This window comes from Theropithecus gelada, chromosome 12 (genome assembly GCF_003255815.1).
Source record: "Theropithecus gelada isolate Dixy chromosome 12, Tgel_1.0, whole genome shotgun sequence".
Classification (NCBI taxonomy): domain Eukaryota; kingdom Metazoa; phylum Chordata; class Mammalia; order Primates; family Cercopithecidae; genus Theropithecus; species Theropithecus gelada.
The window spans coordinates 97,366,399-97,377,283 of NC_037680.1; positions in this window are offsets into that span (position 1 = coordinate 97,366,399).

Consider the following 10,885-nt stretch of genomic DNA (forward strand, 5'->3'; position numbering starts at 1 on the left):
CCTTCCTTCCTTCCTTCCTTCTTTCTTTCTTTCTTTCTTTCTTTCTTTCTTTCTTTCTTTCTTTCTTTCTTTCTTTCTTTCTTTCTTTCTTTCTCAGTAAGATTGACTTTCTGAGTTCTGAGAGGTGAGTGGAAAAAGAGAGCTGGAGATCACAGCATGCAGAATATGAGATTTCACTTAACTCTCTGTTTCTCAGCCTTCATTAGGACCCTCAACTGTGCCTGATGTTCTCTACTCCAGAGGCCCTCTTTTTATCTCATTCATACCAAAGAAGTGAAGTATAATAAAACTTCACTCCTTTTCTCTGGGTGGCCTATGGAGAGAGTGGAGATTGGATCTCAAACTACGTTTCTCAAAGGGACTTTAAAAAATTACTAGTTTTATATCTCTCTCACACAAACATATCCTTGCAAGAGCACTGGTGCTGTAAACCTCTGATCATCTTGGAGTTTCTGCACAAAGAATTGCATTTCTTCTCATTGTTTTCCTATTGCTAAGCCAGCTTGTGTGTGTGTGTGTGCGCACGTGTGTGTGTGTGTGTGCACGTGTGTGTGTGTGTCTGCTAAATCCATCATTAAGTGGTCCTTTTGTTTTTGAGCTTCCAAAATGTTTCTCTATTCTGTCCATTTTTTCTTTATCCTTGTGGGATAAAAACAAAACAACAGTGATGGATACAACCCTTTATCGTCATTAGATTGAGTTTTTGAGAGAAGTGGAGATAAATACTGATATCATTATACTATTTTTGTGTGACAAACTATCAAACGACTCTGAAACTGAGTGTCTTAAAGCAATGAATATTGAATATTGCTGAGAGTCCTTGAATCAGCTGCATAATTCCGGTAATCTCAGCCAGGTCTATCCGACCTCTTCTGGACTCACTTAGGTATTATGGTGAGCTGACAAGTTGGCCGGACTCTGATTTGTCTAGGATGGTCTGATTCATATATCAGAATGTCAGCTGGTTGACTAGCTGTTCACTGAGGTGATGAGTTTGTCCAAGTCATGGTTCTCTCATCTTCCAGGCTGTCCTAGGCTTGTTCTCTGATGCTTCTTAGGATGAGCTTTCCAAAGGCAAAAGCAGAAGCAAATAACCCTTATGATTGTGCATGGCACATCATCACTTCCACCACAGTCTATTCGCCAAAACAGGTCACAAGGGCAATCCAGATTCAAGTAGTGAGGAAACCTTGGTGGACAGAACTACAAAGAGACATTTCAAAGGCTTCGATATGGTGAGTGGTGAAGATGTGAGGATATTCTTGCAATAAATCTACTACTTAAGTTCAATCCAGTGATTTTAATCAGAATTCCCCTTGTGATAAATAGAATAATGGTCCCCCAAAGATGTTCACAGAATAATCCCTGAAACCTGTGAATATGTTATCTTGCATGGCAAATGGGGCTTTGCAGGTATGATTAAATTAGGGATATTAAATTGGGGAGGTGATCTGAGATTATCCTGGTGGGTCCAATGTAATCATAAGGGTCCTTCTAAGGGGTGGCAGAAGAGGAGAAGTCAGAGGAGATGTGAAAACAAATCAGAAGTCTGAAAGATGCCATCACCAGTAGGGCCCACAAACCAAGGAAGGCAGAGAGTTTCTATGATATGATTTGGTTGTGTCCCCACCCAAATCTCATCTTGAATTGTAACTCCCATAATTCCCACGTCTCCAGAAGGGACCTGGTAGGAAGTGATTGAATCATGGGGTGGGTCTTTCCCATGCTGTTCTCGTGATAGTGAATAAGTCTCATGAGATCTGATAGTTTTAAAAATGGAAGTTTCCCTGCACAAGTATTTTTCTCTTGTCTGCCGCCATATGAGATGTGCCTTTCACCTTTCACAATGATTGTGAGGCCTTCCCAGCCATTTGGAACTGTAAGTCTATTAAACTCTTTCTTTTGTAAATTGCCTAGTCTTGGGGATGGCTTCAGCAGCAGTGTGAAAATGGACCAATACATCCTAGAAGGTAGAAAAAGCAAGCAACAGATTCTTCTCGGGAGCCTCCAGAAGTCACACAGCTATTCCAACAAATGGATTTTAGGACTTTTGATTTCTGAAAGTTTTAGATAATAAATTTATGTTGTCTTTTAAGCCATTGAGTTTTTGATAGTTTATTGTATATTATTAGAGAAAACTAACACATCTCACTGTTCTTTCAGTTCAGCCATGATATATTTGGATTTTTGCCATAACCACATGCCACTTCTATTATTATTTTCTTCAAAAATGAAAATTATTTTGAAAAAAAAATTCCTGTTGTAAACATTGATATATCTGAAATAAAGAGGTATTCCAGTTTTTTAACACACATAAAATAAATGAAGTTATTAAGAAAACTATCTGTTCATATTCCACAAGAGGGGTATATAGTATGCAGCATTTCTCAATTTTATTTGACTATGTTGCTCTTTCTTTGTGAAACTCTAATTCACTAATTAGCTGATTGAATAAACATTTTATTGAGCACTTACTATGCACCAGACATGTGTGAACAAGACGGATGGAATCTTGTCTTCATAGAGCTAACAATGTAGTGCAAAACACAGACCACACGTTTTTAAAAATGCATAATAAAATACAGGCTCTGATAAAGGAAATACAGTGCTGTGCTAGAGGACAACTGGGCGGTGTGGGGTGAAGGTCTGGGATGTGGGCTAGGCTAGTATCTGGCAACATTAGTTCCCTGGAAAGAGGTCATTTACAGGCTCATATTTTACCTATTTCTGCATTGAAATCATCCAGTTCCCTGGTTTCAAAATTAAGGAAACGATATTTCTCATTCTGGCGCTTCTAATTTTTGGCCCCACTAATCCATCAGCAAATTCTATTGATCATCATTTGTAAAATCTCTTGCATCACTTACTGATTTCCATTCTCAATTTCTCACCGAGGCTAAAATTCTTATAGCAATTCTTATAAAGTCTCTTATAAAGTGACTTTTCATCTTTTTCTGCCCCAGTAGCTTGGACGGATGCAACATGCCACCCAGGGATTGAAATATGTTCTGAAGATGAGGGTCAGGGCTAGAAGTCCCACAGGTGATTGACAGTGTTTCCACAGGCAGGGACAGTTATACTTTAGTGACTCTATCACTTTGAGGAGGGGGTGTCTCATTCCTACTTTAGGACAACATAAGTGTGCCTTCAAGCCTGGGAACAGTGGCCCACGCCTGCAATCCTAGCACTTTGAGAGGCCAAAGTGGGTGAATCATGAGGCCAGGAGTTCAAGACCAGCCTGGTCAACATGGTGAAACCCCATCTCTACTGAAAATACAAATTAGCTGGTCATAGTGGCAGGTGCTTGTAATCTCAGTTACTCAGGAGGCTGAGGCAGGAGAACTGCTTGAACCCAGAAGGTGGAGGTTCCAGTGAGCTGAGATCATGCCACTCTAGCCTGGGTGACAGAGTGAAACTCTGTTTCAAAAAAAAAAAAAAAGAAGAAGAAGAAGTGTGCCTTCTCCAGAGAAACAACTGAGAGCTACGGGTGCTTAAACGGAAACTGGGTCTTCTTCCCCAGCCCCTTGTGCCCTTCCTGACCCAGTGCTTTCTTCTTTATGGTGCCAACCAGGAGCAAGCCTGAGTGCTTTCAAGGTGCACCAAGATAAAGAGTAATCAGTTTCCCAATCTTCTTTAAACTGCCAATCCAGAAAAGCCAATAGGAGCATATTTACATCAGTTTTAGGCTTGTCTTCAAGTTCATTCTTTCCCACCAAGTGCAATCTCTGACCACTTGTTTTGGTGTGCAGGTGGGTGTCCTTTCTGCTTTACATAACATCATCATGCCTTTTAGAGTAAAAATGTATTTTAGAGATTATTTAATCCAAACAGAACAGTTTAAGAGAGAAAGTTAAAGTCCAGAGACATCATGCAGCTGGCTAGAAATCACATAGCTAGTCAGTAAAAAAATCTAGGATTCAAATTTGGGATTCCTGACTCGTATTCCAAGTCAAAGCTACCATATTGACCTTCATGCTGAGAAAACATAGAATTGAGACAAAGTTACTTACAACTGTTGTTTGCAATTATATAATATACTCAGATTTATTTTACTTTATTAGAGTATATATATTTTTTGGTTGTAAATGCCTACAATACAGTCTATAACATACATATTTTTGGCTGAGTTCTTTCTTTCGTAACTTGTGTGTCCTTGATTGTAAAGGATTCATTATCTTCTCACTGTCCCTGTGTCTGGGGAATTTTACAACAAATGCTTCGTAATTTCCTTTTGTTTCCCCTGCAACAATTTTCAGTGTCCTTACTACTCATAAACTAGAAGAAAATATAGTAATGCTTCAGAGATGTCCTGAAGGGCCACTTCTTGAAACTTTCTCTGCTATAAATCACAATGTGTTTTCTTTCTATTTTTTTTTCAGGGATGGCAGGGGCGCAAAATACAGTTTTAAATGTAGATCTTCCAAGAACAAATTGCAAGGGGGTTTTCTCCAGTTAACTACTCTCAGAAACAAGTTTTAGAATTGTTTCTACACAGTATCCTTCTTTAGCAGTCCCCAAATATTGTAGGAAATCATTGGATAACAGCTATTTCAATTCCATGTTCTTCATCCAACCAGTGCAAGGTGACCACCAATGCATTTGATTTCTCATGTTCTGATTTAAAAGAAAAACTTTAAAACCCTTTTTAAACAAACTATTCAATGTATTGACAGGAAAATGGAATACACAAAGCTAATCAAAGGTTTTTATACTCTTTATCGAGTGTCATGGGCAAAATTAAACTATGGTATTCCTAACCAGTACATTTTCTTATACTTTGGGTACTTCAGACACAACAAAGTGCAGCACACGTGCCGTTTCTCTCATTCCCTGAGCCAGGCAGACATAAACAAACAATCACAGCACCTTGATGCCAAGGCTTTATGTGTCCTCAGAATCTTTCTTAATACAGCCTCTAGGCAGCCACTACACAACAGTCACCTGATAAATATGGAGTTCAAGCCTAGTAAGCAAAGCTGTACTATGGTAGTTATTATATCTACCTTTAAAAAGCACAGATAAGGCATCCTAAACATGAAAAAATAAGTGATTCATATAATATTATTATCCCCCACCTTTTTTTTGAGATGGAGTCTCACTCTGTTGCCCAGGCTGGAGTGCAGTGACACAATCTCAACTCACTGCAGCCTCTGTCTCCCAGGTTCAAGTGATTCTCCTGCCTCAGACTCCCAAGTAGCTGGGATTACAGGTGCCTGCCACTACACCCAGCTATTTTTTTTATTTTTGGTAGAGACAGGGCTTAACCATGTTGGCCAGGCTGGTCTCAAACTCCTGACCTCAAATGATCTGCCCACGCTGGCCTCCCAAAGTGCTTGGATTTTAGGTGTGATCCACCATGCCTGGCCAATATATCGTTACTCTTATTGCTTTCCCTTGATGTTGCCCATTGAAAACGTTTTCTTTTTTTAGTTGACAAAGGCTTCCCAGAAATTCTTCTTTCCTTACTGTGAAAAACCTTTCAGAACCTTAATACTCCCTAGATTATTAGTCCATTCTCACACTGCTATAAAGAACTACCTGAGACTTAGCAATTTATAAAGAAAAGAGGTTTAATTGACTCACAGTTACTCATGGCTAGGGAGACCTTAGGAAACTTACAATCATGGCGGAAAATGAAGGAGAAGCAAGGCACCTTCTTCAAAAGGCAGCGAGAGAGAGAGAGAGCAAGAAGGGAAGTGCCATACTTTTAAAACATCAGATCTCATGAGAACTCACTCACCATCAAAAGAACAGCAAGGGAAAAATCTCCCCCCGTGATCCAATCGCCTCCCACAAGGCTCCTCCCCTGACAAATGAAGATTGCAATTTGACACAAGACTTGGGTGGGGACACAGAGCCAAACCATATTATTCTGCTGCTGGCCCCTCCCAAATCTCATATCCTTTTCACATTTCAAAACCAATCATGCCTTCCCAACAGTCCCCCAAAGTCTTAACTCATTCCAGCATTAATTCAAAATTCCAAGTCCAAAGTCTCATCTGAGAGAAGGAAAGGGCCCTCCACCTATGAGCCTGTAAAATAAAAAACAAGTTAGTTACTTCCAAGATACAATGTGGATATAGGCATTGGGTAAATGCTCCCTTTCCAAATGGGAGAAATTGGCCAAAACAAAGGGGCTACAGGCCCCAAGCAAGTCCAAAACCCAACAGGGCAGCCATTAAATCTTAAAGCTCCAAAATCCCCTTTGACTCCATGTCTCACATTCAGGCCACATTGACACAATAGATGGGCTCCCAAGGCCTTGGGCAGGTCTGTCTCTGTGGCTCTACAGGGTACAGCCCCCTCGGCTGCTTTCACAGGCTGGTGTTGAGTCCTGCAGCTTTTCCAGGCACACAGTGCAAGCTGTCAGTGGATCTACCATTCTGGGGTCTGAAGGATGGTGGCCTTCTTTTCACAGCTCCACTGGGGCACTGCCCCAGTGGAACTCTGTGTGGAGGGCTCCAACCCCACATTTCCCCAATGCATGTTTTAGTAGAGGTTCTCCATGAGGGCTCCCTGCAGCAGACTTCTGCCTGGATATCCAGGCAATTCCACACATCCTCTGAAATCTAGGTAGAGGCTGCCAAGCCTCGACTCTTGACATTTGTGCACCCACAGGCTCAACATCACATGGAAGCCACCAAAGCTTGGGGCTTGCACCCTCTGAAAGAATGGCCCACGCTCTACCTTTGCTTCTTTTAGCCATGGCTGGATCTAGAGCCACTGGGACGCAGGGCGCCAAGTCCCAAGGCTGCACACAAAACCATTTATTCCTCCTAGGCCTCCGGGCCTGTTATGGAAAGGGCTGCCATGAAGATCTCTGAAATTTCCTGGAGATATTTCCCCCATTGTCTTGGCTATTAACATTCAGCTACTCCTTACTCATACAAATTTCTGCAGCCAGCTTGAATTTCTTCCCATGAAAATGAGTTTTTCTTTTCTGCTACATGGTCAGGCTGCAAATTTTTGAAACTTTTATTCTGTGCTTCCCTTTTAAACATAAGTTCCTATTTCAGATCCTCTCTTTATGAGCACATATAAGCATACATTTTTGGAAAAGGCCAGGTCATATCTTGAATGCTTTGCTGCTTGGAAATTTCCTGTACTAGATACCCTAAATTATCTCTCTCAAGTTCAAAGTTCCACAGATCTCTAGGGCAGGGGCAAAATGCTTCCATTCTCTTTGCTAAAGTATAGCAAGAGGGACCTTTACTCCAGTTCCCAATAAGTTCCTCATCTCCGTCTGAGAACACATTAGCCTAGACTTCATTGTCCATATTACTATCAGCATTTTGGTCACAACCATTCAACAAGTCTCTAGGAAGTTCCAAACTTTCCTTCAAGTTTCTCTCTTCTTCTGAGCCCTCCAAACTGTTCCAACCTTTCCTTGTTACCAAAGTCACTTCCACATTTCTAGGTGTCTTTGTAGCAGTACCTTATTCTCAGTACCAATCTTCTGTATTAGTTCATTCTCACATTGCTATAAAAAACTACTGGAGACTGGGTAATTTATAAAGGAAAGAGTTTAATTAAATCACAGTTCTGCATGGCTGAGGAGGCCTCAGAAAACTTACAATCATGGCAGAAAGTGAAGAAGCACGTACCTTCTTCACAAGGTGGCAGGAAAGAGAAAGTGAGAAGGGAAGTGCCACACTTTTAAACCATCAGATCTTGTGAGAACTCACTCACTGTCATGAGTACAGTGAGGGGGAAATTTGCCTTCATTATGCAATCACATCTCACTAGGCCCTTCCCCTGACATATGGGGATTACAATTTGACATGAGATTAGGGTGGGGACACAGAGCCAAACCATATCATTCTAACTGGTAAAATGTAGATGTGACTTGAATTAAGTTTCTCAGTTCTAAAAATATGTAGGTCTATTATTTGTATCCAAGAACATTTGCAAAGAAAACCCATTTAAATTGCTGTAGAAATTAATATTTAACTAGAGACATTGTCAATTTAAAAATTTTCCAAAAAGAAATGTTTCTGAAACTCTAGTGTGTATAAAAAGTACTAAAAGAATGTTTTCAAGTTACATGCTTATGTATACCAATAACATGTAAGTAGAATTGGCACATAATACATTTATCTATCATTAGTAAAATGTGATATTTCAAAATGAAATTAGTGCCATCATGTAACATGCTTGTGAATGTGACTTTGTCACTCAACCAGTATCTGGCTTAAAAAGAAAAAGCAAACAAACAAAAATGGGAAAAAAAATTATGGCTTAATATGGCCAAGGACAGTCAAACCTTTGGGTCTTGGAGTCGTGAAGTATGGATATCCTTCTTAGGATTATACTCCTAATTTTCCCCACTTCACATAGGTCTTCTACTTTATCAGCAGTGTAGGGAATGCATTTTAGTTGAGGGGAATGGAGGATATAATTCACTGACATTTACAAGTTTCAAGTTGTAGAGAACCTGTCATGTTCAGGAGAGTTGGAGATTAGGCTGACCTTCTACACTAGTTTCTTACACAGGGGGAAATAAAATAAAAATAACTAAGGATAGGTCAACCCAGAGTCACTACCATATAATAGGTCAGGAAGTCCAACAACAGCAAGAACTAAAAACAAAAGAAAGTGAGATGATTAAAATACAAAGCCCTCAGGCAGAAATTAGCTTTAGAAACCTAGCCATCTCTGTTTGTGATGGGCTGGGTATCACTCTACATTCATAACAATAAAGTGAATTTGAAAGAGAAATTGAACTATGTAAATGAATATTTACATATGTAAATGATAAAAGCTCTCTCCTAGAGATACAGTTTGGGCACAGCTCACTTAGAAATAATCATATTCCTCCTTTTAAAAAAATATACTTTTGTACTGATTTTATAGTAGATACTGATATTATCTCAATCAGAGAGAATTACACACATAAGACACAAGACAAATATGTTTAGTTAGGTGGATCGTTTTTTATCATGCAAATTTAGCCAAAACTTTTACTCTCTCCAATTATTAATGGTAGATACCTAAGCTGTGGTAATCTTTAGGGCTGTTACCAGTGTTTCAATTCTGGTGGAATTTTACATCCCTTAGACCATGAGACTTCCACTGGCCAATATAACATGATGAGGAACATGAGCAGCAATAAGGTGTTTACTTCTGGGCAGAAGACTTGGTGAGCCCGTATGTGATCAACTATGTTACTTTTTCCTGCTCTCGTGACATTATAGATGTAGAGGTTCTGTCATCCTGAGTCCCTGAGTGAGAGTGACATGGAACAGAGCTGCTGTCAACCTAAGAGAGCAATGTAACATACACGGGAAATATATTTTGGTTAAGACACACAGATTTGGAGGTTGTTACTGCAGCCTAGTATAGCTCATTCTAACTGATAAGCAGGATTTCTCCAGCATTTAGTGCTGTAGCAAAATTGCATGATGAAAAAGCAGTAGCTCCAACTTAGCTGGAGAGAATATTGGATTCAAATCACTTAGCTATAATACAATCCCTTCTCAATACTCTATAGTCAGTTAAGTGCAAATCTCTCTAGTGGCTTAAACTCTCTTTACTAGTACTTTGTGAACACTCTCAAATTGTAGAAATAAATAGATTGATCCACGGTCTGGTGGGAGAACAGAATCTGAGTAATGGTTAAATGTGGGAGACTCAATGGGTAGAGGGATCAGTTTTACTGGAACACAGGTCAGAAAGAACCTAATAGTTCTACAAAGTGAATGGTAAGGATTTCTAAATTCATTACGAGATTTGAAAATTCAATAACCTTGTACTTCTGTATATCAAGTATCTATGATAGGCTAAAACTGTAAGACCAACAAATAATTAAATTGTTTGAACAAAGGTTAGATTATAAAAACGTGAAGATCAGGATGTCATTTACTTACATTGTGACTTACTGAAGTCACTTTAACCCCTTGGCCTCAGCCTCGTCATATGTAAAACAAAGACATTTTAAATAGAAATAAAATTAATATTTGAACTAGATTTTGATAAGTTCCCTTACATACAATGGTAGGCTGGTAAATTTATCAACTGTGTGTGTATGTGTGTGTTTTTCTTAGTATTTGCCCCCTTTTGGGGTATAAATATTTCCAATCGGGACAGTTTCATGCTGTTAACCTAACATGACTGAATGCAGAGCTGGCAAAACTTGCTGATGATCATCTTTCATTGGAGCCAGAACAGGCTTGCTTCAGCACCTCATGATTCTAGTTGGTTGGTGCGAAAGTAATTGCGGTTTCTCGTTACTACCTTCAATGGTTAAAACAGCAATTACTTTCGCATTAACCAATATCTTTACTGCTATGATCCTTGCAGATAAGATGACTGGTGAGAGCTTCATGGTTTATTCTGATTTACAGGATCTTGACTCTTCTCTGAATTTTTAGGATTTACTATATGTGCCATTCACTTGGCATTTAACTGCATACTTTCTTAGACATGTCTCACATTTACATCTTGTTATTTTGTTTAACTTAAAAATATTTTGTAACTGTTTGATAATGATATGTCTCATTTTTCAAGCTAGAAAATACATTGCATGAGGAAAAATTTTTGTTTTGTGCCTCTCAGTGTCTTTTCCATATCTTGGCCCATTTAATGGTTTTTTAGGTAAAAGTACATTTAAATGTTTCCCCTGCTTATTTCTGTGCTGAATAAATTCAGCTTAATATTTTCATGTATATACATGTTTAGCAAACAATAAGCCTAAGTGGCTATTTTGCATGTAAAAGGTGCTGTGCCAAATGACACTTGTCAGTTTTATGTGCAATTATTCTAAATTACAGATTTCAAATATAATAATTATGAGGAAGGGGTTGAGAAAAATGAATACTTGGTAGAGTTTTACATTAAAATAAATTCCTCAGAAAATCAGTTTATAATGATATAGCCTACTTCCAAT